The 12,357-nt window shown below is 40.9% G+C and overlaps 1 long non-coding RNA gene across 1 annotated transcript; it reads right to left on the bottom strand.

The window, feature by feature from the left end:
- Positions 1-1,840: 1,840 nt before the first annotated feature.
- Positions 1,841-11,288, bottom strand: LOC124720316. The gene is made up of 3 exons (XR_007006125.1): positions 10,817-11,288; positions 10,523-10,688; positions 1,841-2,723 (listed from the first exon to the last, which is right to left on the bottom strand). It is a non-coding gene; the product is annotated as an uncharacterized LOC124720316 (long non-coding RNA).
- Between the last annotated feature and the right edge of the window lie 1,069 nt (positions 11,289-12,357).

Below are 12,357 nucleotides of genomic sequence, written 5' to 3'. Positions count from 1 at the left end.
CTTCCCTCTTTCCTGATGAGGCAACAGTTTGTTGCGAAAGCTTGAATTTTGTGTGTATGTTTGTGTGTGTTTGTGTGTCTATCGACCTGCCAGCGCTTTTGTTCGGTAAGTCACCTCATCTTTGTTTTATATATATATATATATATATATATATATATATATATATATATATATATATATATATATATATATATGATCAAGACAGACCTGTAAAATAAAGTGCCAAAAATTTAACCCTTGTGTAACCTTCATAACACCCAATTTTTCAGATGAACTGAAACTAGTGTACACAAATCTCAGGTTATTCCTCATTTGCATCTTCAAAATAAGAGCATTTAAATAGTAAAGAACATAATGGACACTAATCTGTATTCAGGTTACCCAGGTAACCAAATATCTCCATTAGAACTGATACGAAGTTCACAAATGAAGTACTTTATTTTATTTAATATATTGATAGTTTTATTATTTATTATGCAACCAAGTAATAATAAAACAGATTTAGTCATAAACACGTGCAAAATATATCTTTCTTTTTTTTTTGCTGTGTGTGACAAAGTAAATTACACAATATTATATACCTACTCACAACATTATATAACTAGGCCTACAAATGTTTGCTGCTTGTTACAATGGAAAGATAAACTTGAAATTGTCATTTATTCACAAAGCCCACATACTGTTGTTGTAATGCAATGCTCTCACATACTGGATTTTTGCATTGCTTGCAATTTTTTCTTGTTTTCCTCTTCCTTTTTTTTGCTTGAGATTTGCATACAAAACGATCACCAATGATTTTCAGCTGTCCAGAAGAATCTCATTTTGGCTGAGCCTCCACTTGGATGGAACCAGAATTAGAGGTCCTCCTATCATGCACTCAATACCCCATTTTCACTGAAAATTTCCTTAAGCAGTTGGGATATGATGATCTTGAGATAATGGAAGGCACTGCCAAATGTTTTCCCAAAGCTAGTAGAAACCGTCTGAGTCTATGAGTCACACTTTTTGCTTAATGATTGTTTCCTGTGTAAACAATGTATGCCGCCATGCTAACAATACCCAGAATGTTGTAAAAAAAATGCTAGTGGCCATATGCGTGTCCTCCTTTTTACAGTGTAATGAGAACACTTCATATTATTAACATGTTGTATATACGGTTCTCGGGCGAGACGTCGGATGTCATAGTGAAAACTCCACAATATTTCATCAGCGCAACTGGCCGACATCTTCAGGTGCGACGAACACACTGCTAAGGCAGGACCAGAGTCCCCTACTTAGGCCCAGCGCACACTGCACGAAGCAGAGGCAGAGCCGCTTTTGTAGAGCACGCTTTCCAATGGGGCACCGCATACTGCACGCAGCCGAGGCGCAGGGGAGGATTAGCTGGGTCAGCACTCTGTCCCGCTGTCCGAGCCGCACAGTTTTCCTCTGCCTGCGGCCCGAGGGGTCCCTTATCTCAGGTCCCATCTGTCAGCAGTTCGCACCAGCAGCACAGAGGAAGCTTTGCCTGTGGCACCGCGCTGCACTCGGCCAGTAGTGACTTCCCAGCAGCAGTGTGTGCGTCTGCGACAGTACCTCACTTTCGTTCTTGAACGAAGTCTTTTTAGTTACGGAACACCTCATTCAGTTAGTTCAGGACAACCCAGTGCTGTACGATACTAGTCATCCGGACTACATGCGGAGTAAATTGAAGGACCAAATATGGAAGAAGGTAGCAGAGGAATTACATTACAGCAATTGTAAGTACTATTTATTAATTAATTTATTTATTTTATATGCATTTTCACAATATACATTTAATATTGATGACATAAGTCATTCTCTTTAGTATTGGCCTCTCTTTATAGCTGCATACTGCCATCGAACAGAACCTTCATTAAATTTTTCTCTCTTAAGAAAAGCTTCACTCGTGTTTCTGCACCTACTTGGAGCAGGCGACAGAAGTTGGTTGGTACTCAGTGGTCCCATGTCGTCCACCTCGGCGAGATCATTTGACGTAATGTTATCAGTCCTCAAGTAATTGTGAAGTACACATGCAGCTGTCACAATTCTATCTACAGTCTCTAGTTTACACTCAAAAGGCCATTTAAACACACGAAATCGGGAACTCAAGATACCAAATGCACACTCTACAGTTTGACGAGCACGAGACAGTCTGTAATTATAAACTTTATTTTTGTCATTGCCAGTAACTCTGCATTTAGGGTGCGGTCGCATTAAGTTTTTTAATAATGGAAATGCCTCATCACCTACGAAAACGTAAGGGGCTCTATTTTGTTGTCCAGGAAGCAATTTATCTCCTGGGATTTTTAAAGTTACGTCAGTTTTCTTCCTAATGCTGAATTAGAAAAAATATTTCCATCACTAAATCTGCCCATTGAACCAACGTCTATAGAGGTAAATCTGTAATGAACATCGACAGTAGCCATTAATACTACAGAGCAATGCTGTTTATAATTGAAAAACGAGGAACCAGATAATTGAGGTTTTCGCAAAATGATATGTTTCCCATCAACAGCTCCAAGACAGTTGTGAAACTGCCATTTCCTCTCAAAGTCAGAAGCAATATTTTCCCACTAACTGTTGTTGGCTGGGGTAGATAAATGGGTTGTAGATGCTTCCATATCGCTCCACACACATCACAAACTATCTTCGACACTGTCCTTTGACCCATGCGGTAGCTTAGAGCGATGGTTTTAAACATGTCCCCCGTCGTTAAATACCTAAAATGAAAAAAGACAACAATCCGTTTATGTCGCATAAGCAGAGTGGGCAGAAAGTTACTAAGTGTTTTGACATTTATGGTACGTGTACACGAAATCACAGAATGTTTCTGACACTACTAGGGGAATGGGGCAAAACTATTTGAAAATGTAACTGTTCACCTTTCTTATGTCACTTTATACAGAAATATATGAAAAACTAAATTCAGGAATTCCTTGTTGCAGGGGAAACAGCAAAAGAAAATTGGAGAAAACTTAGGGATTGTCATCGAGATGCCCTCCGTAGACAGAAAAAGAAGAGTGGGCAAGCAGCCAACTCAATCCGCCCATGGCTGTACCAAAAAATCAGATGGTTTAGTTCCATATATGGCCAACAGAGGTACAGTAACAACTATAACAGAAGAGGTAAATGCTACAACGAGTGTTGCAAATGATGGTGAAGGAGATGACGTAACAGACACACAGAGGAACGAAACACAAGACGACTTGGGGACGCGATTGTCAAAGAAGAAGAAGAAGAAGAAGAAGAAGAAGAAAGCAGGTGTCAGTAAAATCATTCTTTAAAGTATTAACAGCTACGAAGAGAGAGCTAAGAAAAGAGACATTTTACGCAAAAGATCACTGCATCAAGAAAATGACACCTTACACCAATTTTTCATGTCGATGTACCTATCGACAAAAGAGATGCCAAAGGCGTACCAAGTGTTGGTAAAGAAAAAAGTGTTTCAGATAGTATCTGAAATGGAGGAGGAAATTTTGACTGAACCAGTGGCTCAACGTCATTCATCAATATCATCATGCAGCACAGAAAATAGTTCGTCTACCACGTCAATATCTGACTCTCCTGGTACGGAGTTTGAACCTTCAGCACCACATTTACTATAAACAGTGTTATGTCCATTATTTTAACAAATTTACAGACGGAAATTGTTTCTCTGAACTTTAATAAACACTGAGAGAAAAAATACTTCATTTCAATTGCATACCTTAAACATACAGCTAATTTTTCTTCTGAAGGTATGGGCTCCCGCATGTGACTTGGTTTTCCTCTAATGTCTTGCTCTATCAGTGTATGAACCTCTTCAAACTGCCGTCTGTTCAGTCGGAAGCTTTCCCTGAATACGTGAGAAGGAACTTCCGTAGACAACACATATTCGCCATGTGTTCTTCGCTTTTGCACGTACTTGCTTTTCCATAGAGATCTTTCTCTGTTCTTGTATGCACTGTACAATAAAATAACACTCCCGAGTTCCGAATCAGAATCGGAATCTAAGTCTAACTGCATAGACAGACCCGCGGGGGACATTGCTGGGCATTCTGTGTTTCGCGAGCGCTGGGCCACCACTGAGCTCTGCCGTGCCTCTGCTGCGTGCAGTGTGCGCTGACCGGCAAAACTTCTGTCATTCTGCTACGCCTCTGCTCTGCCTCTGCTGCGTGCAGTTTGCGGCGGGCCTTATGCCAGTCTTAGGCTGCGTTCACACTGCCGGCCGGGCCGGGCCGGGCTGACGCGTACTGGCTCAGCTCGTGCCTAGCCAGCTCAGGCCGACGAGTAGTGCATTCACATTGCGCGCCGCGCCGAGCCGGGACGGCGAAATGGGGGAAAATCCACTTCTCCGATTTTCATGTTTTAAAAATTCTTAGCGGTACATAAGACTTCGCCACATCGTTTTATGAACTTATTTTTTCCTTAAAAGCGTTACTTACGTCGTGAAAAAAGAAAAAGTCTACTTTTCGTTTCGCGTGATTTCTTAGTTTCGTAACGCTTCCCAACCGATTGTGAAGAAAGTATGCGGCTAAAGAATCTGATTTTTGTACATGTGGTAGTGCAACATCTTAGCTTCGTATTGAATCATTTATCTTTCCATGTTTCTTAACAGTCATTGTGAAATGATGCTATTTGTCAACGTTCTGCACTTGATTCACAAATCTTGTAGTGAAAAAGTTATGTAGCGGGTAGCTTACTGTTAGATCCGTTTTAGACCATACATTGTTGCGAATGAAATGTAGCTAAAAGTACCAAAAAGTTTTTGAAATGATAATGACACTGATATCTGTCTCTGGTCACAAGTAATGCGAGATATTCAGTGGCGTCAGTGCCGCGTCCGCAAGCCACGGAGTTCGAGCGGTTACAGCTTGGTTTAATGTAGTCATATAATGCAGGACAGAAAAAAACTAATTACTAGTGATCAGTGGTGTAAAACTAATCACAAAAACAAACTGGAGATTTGTGATACGTTTACTGCAGAAACTGAAGCGCAATTCTGTAGTCTCGTTGTCTACTTTGACAGAAAAAAAAATAATGGAGAGTTAATGAAACTACTGAAGATCGACACAGATGTCCGTTTCATTGTTCTTCATTATTTTTTTCCTTCCTTGGCGGGCTGCGCTGCACCGTCAAGGTAATCCCTACTCTTTGGCTAAATGGCTGCTAGTTGCCGAAGGCCAAATAAATAAATTAAAAAAAATCCCCACCCTTCGACAGCTGACAAGCAAGTCACTAGAAAACGCAGCTGCAGTCAACAGTTGCTCGCCTTTGGCTAGTGTGTGCTGTCGTGTAGAACAATGTCTTCACTCTTTTATTGGTATTGTTTTGACTCTGCAGTTACTCGTCGAGTTTTGAAGTACAGATGAACTAGGAGGTTATGGATTCATCCCATAAATAGCGACAGACATTTAGGAGAGTTTTTTCCTTTACATGAAGAACTTAAAAACTATTCTGAAAAATTTTATTCATATTACAGAATGAATCATAATACATTTCAGTATGTGCTGCAGAACATTCAAGACAAAATTTCGAAACAGAACACAAATTTTCGCAGAAGTATAACAGCAGAAGAAAAATTGTGTATAACGATAAGGTAAGATTCGTTAGTACACACTTTTTGGTTTGCAGTAGAACTTTGTGCAGCATTCACTACCTCCAATTAATTGTAGTCATGCTTTTGTATTTTAAATTTCACAAACGCTTACCTCTGAGGGGAAGAGAGTTTATGGGACTCCTGAGAATCATCAGTAAGTAATTAGCTTCGTCATTTTGGGTAATGTCTTGCTGTGCCTTCAACGAAGAATCGCAGATACACTCCTTCAGAATTTTCCAACTTTTTCTTCGTTTTTCTTCATGATGCAGCGCTTGGCAGTGGTGATAGTTCATCATGTGGAGCCACTGATGACCTCACAGAATTCTTTTCATTTCCTTGTAAGATAGACAGACTGATATGCCCTTTGACTCAGTGGTTCTATTTCCACTGGTAAGGAACTGTGCATAGCTCTTGGAACTTAGGAAAATCATATGACAGAACAAAGCCCAAGTGGAATTGCATTTTAATATACTATTCCCTGGATCACATGACCTTATTTTGCCAAGTTATACAAGTTATTCTCTGCAACTGTCTCTCAGGTCTTTGCATTTCGATTTCATTATTTTAATTGAAAGAATATAGAAGGATGCAAGAAAATGTCTCTTTAATTATTTATTGTTGTATAACTATGAAATGACATGGACTAAGTAAATATCTACTGTGCAAACAAAACTGTAAAAACTTCGCCCAACACCACACTTGAGTAACACATTTTACGATTTTTTTTCTCAGGTATCTGTCCACTGGCATCTCCTTTCATGCACTAGCATCGTCATTCCGATTAGGAGTGTCCACCGTATCAGTGTTGGTGAAAGACGTTTGTATGGCCATATGGGAGTCACTTGCTCCCATTCATTTACCAACGCCAACTGTTTCTCGATTTAAAGAAATTGCCAGTGAAATGCATACGAGATGGGGATTTCCAAACTGTGTTGGATGTATAGACGGGAAGCACATACGTGTCCAATGTCCTAAACTTTCTGGCAGCACGTTTTACAATTACAAACAGTATTATTCGATTGTACTCCAAGCAGTTGCTGATGCAAATTACAAATTTATAGCTGTGGATGTTGGTGCCTACGGTAAACAGTCTGATGCAGGCGTTTTTAAAGAAAGTATGTTATATAAGAAACTTACAAATGGGGAGCTGTTATTACCGCCACCAACAAGACTTGAAGGAATGTGTCAGGAACTACCGTACGTCATTTTGGGAGATGAAGCTTACCCCTTATTAGAGAATTTGATGAGACCTTTTCCTCGCAGAAATTTGGACAACGAGAAGATTCTATACAATGATATGCATTCCAGAGCTAGAAAAGTTGTTGAATGTGCATTTGGTATAATGACCAATAAATGGAGACTACTGAGGAAGGAAATTGAAACATCCGTTGACGTAGCTGATCACATAGTCAAGTGCATTTGTCTACTCCATAATATTGTCATTGACAGAGAAGGATGCAATGTTGAAGCTGAAAAGTTTTGTAACAATGCTGATATGCAGACAGCTGGTGCCACATTCAACAGAAATTCCACATTACGTTCGAAAACTGTCAGGAACACTTTTGTTGAATATTTCGTTAAAAATGCAACTTAAAATAATTAAAAAACCTCTCAAATAAATTTTGGAATTGAAAGTACTTTGCTATTTACTGTATTTTTTTTTATCTCATTTCACTGTAAATAAAACAAATAAAATTATAAAGGAAAATAATTCATATTTGTGCGTACTATCTGAAACACACTCCTTGGTTACTTCGTTCCATAATCTGGAAACTGCATCATTACTGTCATACTAGCCGAAATTCTGATACCAAATTGATAGACACAAGTTAATGTCATGTATATGTTATTCTGCATCCATTAAAGTAAGAACATCGCAAAAAGATGTCACAGACAACAGCTTATAGTAACGTGCCACAACATGACTTTACAATGCATTGTCATCTGGTAGGGACACATTTCCGTCCCTCAGTGACACTCATATCTGCCTCCGTTTACAAGTAAATGCGAACTATTCAGTGGCAGCAATGCCGCGATCGCTGGCAAGCTATTGTTGTAAATGCATGTAGATTAAATAAATGAAATAAAAGTAATTTCGCATGTATCATTATAATAAACGTAATTTTTCCTCACTTATTGTGAAATGTGAGGTAACATCTTAAAATAAAAGACGTGTGCAGTCACACTTGTGAAGAAAGCAGAAGGGAGACGTGTGATGCGTGTACTGCAGAAGCTGTAGTGCTGCTCCACAGGCTCGCGCCTGCGGTCGGCTCGCGTCGGCAATATTAAACACTCGGAATGTCGTCGGCTCGGCTCCGGGAGGCTCACGCCGTGTCGGCGCGGCCCGGCCGCCAGTGTGAACACTGCAATTCAAAACCATGTGTTTGATATCGAAGCGGGCGGCGGCCCGGCCAGGCTCGGCTCGGCCCGGCCGGCAGTGTGAACGCAGCCTTAGGCAGGAAGTCGCATGCGTGGAGGCGCCAAATTCGATGGCCAATGGTGACAATATCAACCGATAGCTGGAAGGACAGCAATGCCACCTACAGGATGATGAACCAAAGACTTCAGCGAACGAGCGGAGTCCGCCACCGCTGCTCTATGCTGCCATTGGCCGCCCCAGCGACCTCTGCTGGAAGCCGCAAGCAAAAATGCGCGTCTGCGTAGGCGCCTTGATTATCCTCCCGATGCCAACGGAATATTTATGTTGCTGGCCAATCGTCATCCGCCTTATGACCAATAGTACTCCTATCTGCTCAAAGCGACTTCAATATTGCCAGTGCTGGATCCCAAGCTGCACTAAGCTGAAAGCCCGTGTCTCTGTTTACAAGACTCGTCAAGCTACGTATTTCCACTGCTTCCTTAATAACACTGTCCCAGTACGAACTGGTCGATGCGAGAATTTCGGTATGTTGATAATTCATAGAATGGCCTGTACTGAGACAATGCTCGGCCATTGCAGACTTTTCTGGTTGCTCCAGACGAGTGTAGCGTAAGTGTTCAGTACATCTCTCTTCTACAGTGCGACAAGTTTGTCCGATGTATGACATGCCACAGCTACAAGGAATCTCGTGAACACCGGGTCTTCTTCGGTCAAGGCTGTCCTTAGATGAGCCCAAGAGAGCTCCAAGTTTTGCTGGCGGACGAAAGACACATTTAACTTTATGCCTCTTCAATAATCTTTCTATTTTTGAAGAGACACAGCCGATGTATGGCAAGATGACCAGTGCCGTTTGTTCTTCACCTTCTTGCTGAAGGAGCTGAACACCATAACGAAAAGTGAGTTCCACAAGTGCTTCCGAGATTGGAAAAAGCACTGGCACAAGTGTATTACATCTTCATCTGTGAGGGTTTACTTTGCATGGGGCAAAGCTGATGATCAATGACTAGTCTTTAAGAAACACAAAAATTCCTGTTACCTTTTTTATTCCTTTTAATCGCAGCTTGTGTAGCACTGTCAATCGTCGCAACTTCATACAACTATGCGGCTGAAGCGGATATATTCCACGATGTCCCACAACAAATTCCGCATTTTTTCAACCAAAAGCCGGCCGGGTCGGCCGAGCGGTTCTAGGAGCTACAGTCTGGAACCGCACGAACACTACGGTTGCAGGTTCGAATCCTGCCTCGGGCACGGATGTGTGTGATGTCGTTAGGTTTAAGTAGTTCCAAGTTCTAGGGGACTGATGACCTCAGAAGTTCAGTCCCATAGTGCTCAGAGCCATTTTTTTTTTTTTTCAACCAAAACTATAGTTCAATTCTTTTATCTTGGCAGTTCGCGCATGCCCGCCCAGACGCGGGAGATTGCTGCATTGCCAGTTGTACACGCCAAGAGAAGCAGCGCCATAGTACAGTTCGCAAACTTATGTTTAGGGGGGAGCGCGCAGTTTATTAAGTAAAGCCACCACGGCCGCATTAACCCTTTCGCTGCTACAGAGACGTGCTCCCCGCTTCCCGCGCTGTGCGCGAATTTGTAACTGCACTGCTCGCCTGTGCAGACACACGGTATTCCGACTACTTTGACACTTTATCATTCAATTTGACAAAAACAAATGTAGTAAACCATTGCACGAAATTTTGAAGAGTTTGCAGAGGTTAAAGTCCATAGCGTATACTTTCCGTATGGTTGATTTTAGTTGCCACTAGAAATTTCAAAAAATTACTTTCAAATGAATAAAATTCATGAAGGAAGACACTTCGATATTGTTTATAAAATAAAGAAAATATTAAGCACCGATCATAGTTTGAACTCTGAACCTTTCGCTTAGTAACCACGCACTTTAACCATTACGCTAACGCAGCTCGTCATTCAATAATTCTCCCGGAGGACTTTAAAATATCACGCAAAATACTGACAAACATTGTTGGTATGATTATGAATTACTCACGTTTCGTCAAAGTACAATAGGAAATAAACAATTACCGCTTTTCTTTATTGCGAAAAAGCGGTTAGTGAGAATCATACAAACACTTTTCCTTGCTATCGCCTGCATTAGGAGGCTTATTGCTTGTTTGGTTTAATTAGTTAATAGAATATGAAGCAATTGGTATAAAGAATGCTTTTTCCAAACTTTCTATAAAAAGAAAGTCTGCTATCAAGACATTGCTTTTGCTCTATTACTTTATTTTTGACTGAACATTTCTAAAACTGAAGACACTCGTCCATGCTCTGCACTGCAGTCGAGCTCTGGCAACGTCGTTCTCTGTTCATTGGCTGACTGTGTTTTGTGACGTCAGATGCGCAGAACGAACCTAAACCTGGCCGCCGTCGTAAATGACGTGCACTTTAGCAGAGGGAAAAAAGTGTTGCATTACTTATTGAATGCCTCTCATCAATAGCAACTCTCGAATGAATAAAAAAAAAAAAAACATTACTGTAACCACGAGGTTTGGTCTTCACAACAAATTCTACTTAGCAGCATAAATTCAGCAGTCATTACGAACCTCATAGAACCAATAAGCGAGTTGTCTGTCACCGATGGCAACAAGCTCTGCCACAATGTAGGTCACACACATCTTGCAGGGTATTTGATGTACTTCACATTAGAGATGTGCTTAGTACGGCTCGCCTCACCATCTCATCTGCAAGCGGGCCATTCGTTCAACTAGCCTGAAAATTATTTTCTTACGTTATTATCAGAAGCTAATTATTCTAAAGTAATGTATCCGACACACAAGGTCTCCACACACTGCCAGAGTCAACTCTTGACAGCCAGAGTCTTAACTGTAATGACTTACCTGGTAAGAAAAAGCAATCAAAACTTTATGAGCAGTCTTCCAACTGGTTTGCTGCAGCCTGAGTCAGTTTTCTCTTCACCTGGGAGCAGCAGTTACACCAAACATGCACGAGTTGTACATTTTCCAGACTCACTCCAAATTCTTAACTTGTGAAAATTACAGCATCATCTTTGACAGCTGTGTTTGCCCCGACTACTGTCGGGCTCCCCACTGTTCTCTTTAGTCGAAACGTCACCAATTTCATCCTAAATTTTATGTTTCCACTTGTCCATCTATCCTCAGGTGACTGAAATTCACACAAGTGGGAGAAAGTGGTGCACAAAGCCAGAAAATCTCACTGTCTCCCCACACGACCCGGTTATCGGGTTACAGACACCCGACAGCCACCGTTGGCATGAAACTGAGGAAAACTGGAATGTCGGTGTAACATCTCTCAAGTGATCCAGTAATAATGTCTTTGTGAAAGTATTTTCCAAGTATGTACAGTCCAGCACTTCTAGTTACAGACACCCGACAGCCACCGTTGGCATGAAACTGAGGAAAACTGGAATGTCGGTGTAACATCTCTCAAGTGATCCAGTAATAATGTCTTTGTGAAAGTATTTTCCAAGTATGTACAGTCCAGCACTTCTACTGAAGAGCCTACTACATTCATTACGGACCCGAACAGCATAGACCGACGGACCTTGTTTATCAGACACGGCTGCCATCTGAAAAATGAAGACAAATAAATTTTTCACATAAGCCTCATTGGTACCCATATAAACAAATTACAAACTTCACTGAATCTTCTGATAAAGTAATTCATAATGAAATCATAAATGTTGAATTTTAATGAGGTAAGTTACTAAGTATAATGTGTACTAAGTCTGCCTCAAAATAAGTTTGTAAACATAAGACAACTAAGGAACTCCTGTCCCTAGTATAAAACAGCTTCAAACATCTGATTACTTTACAAATTACGATTCAATGTGTTAAATACCTGACATTAAGCACCTAAGGAAGAAAACGTTTAAAAAAGATTTCAAATTTGTTGGAAGTTGCTAAGTCTACTCATTATGAAACAACAGGTGAATACAGTTCGGGTAATTCATTTTCTGTTTCAAGCAAGCTTTTTGTGGATCTCAACATTTATGGCATAACTGGATGGATAAAAAAATTGACTCACCAAGTGGCGGCAGGAGAAAAAACATAGAAATTATGCATGTGCAAGCTTATAGAGCCAGTGGCTGCTTCTGGCAGGAAAAGTGAATGGTAGAGTTAGGTGGAAGTTACAGAATAGTCACCCCTCTCATCCCATCTGGTAAGTCTCCGCTGCCCCAGAGTCCTGGGCGACAGTTCCGTAACTCTCCCATTTCCTGTACTCGCTAGTCCTTTTCCTTAATCCCTCTTCCTTCTGCTTCAACATTTCTGCCACAAGGAGCCACTAGCTCAGAAAGCTTGCACACTTTTATATGCTTTTTTCCTCCGTCGCCTCTTGGTGAGTAGATTTTTTACCATCCAATTAAATTTTCAACATTTGTTGTCATATCACCTGAACT

The sequence above is a fragment of the Schistocerca piceifrons genome, chromosome 11 (genome assembly GCF_021461385.2).
Source record: "Schistocerca piceifrons isolate TAMUIC-IGC-003096 chromosome 11, iqSchPice1.1, whole genome shotgun sequence".
NCBI lineage: Eukaryota > Metazoa > Arthropoda > Insecta > Orthoptera > Acrididae > Schistocerca > Schistocerca piceifrons.
Note: the sequence above shows the minus strand (reverse complement) of the source record. Positions and strands in the feature narration are given on the sequence as shown.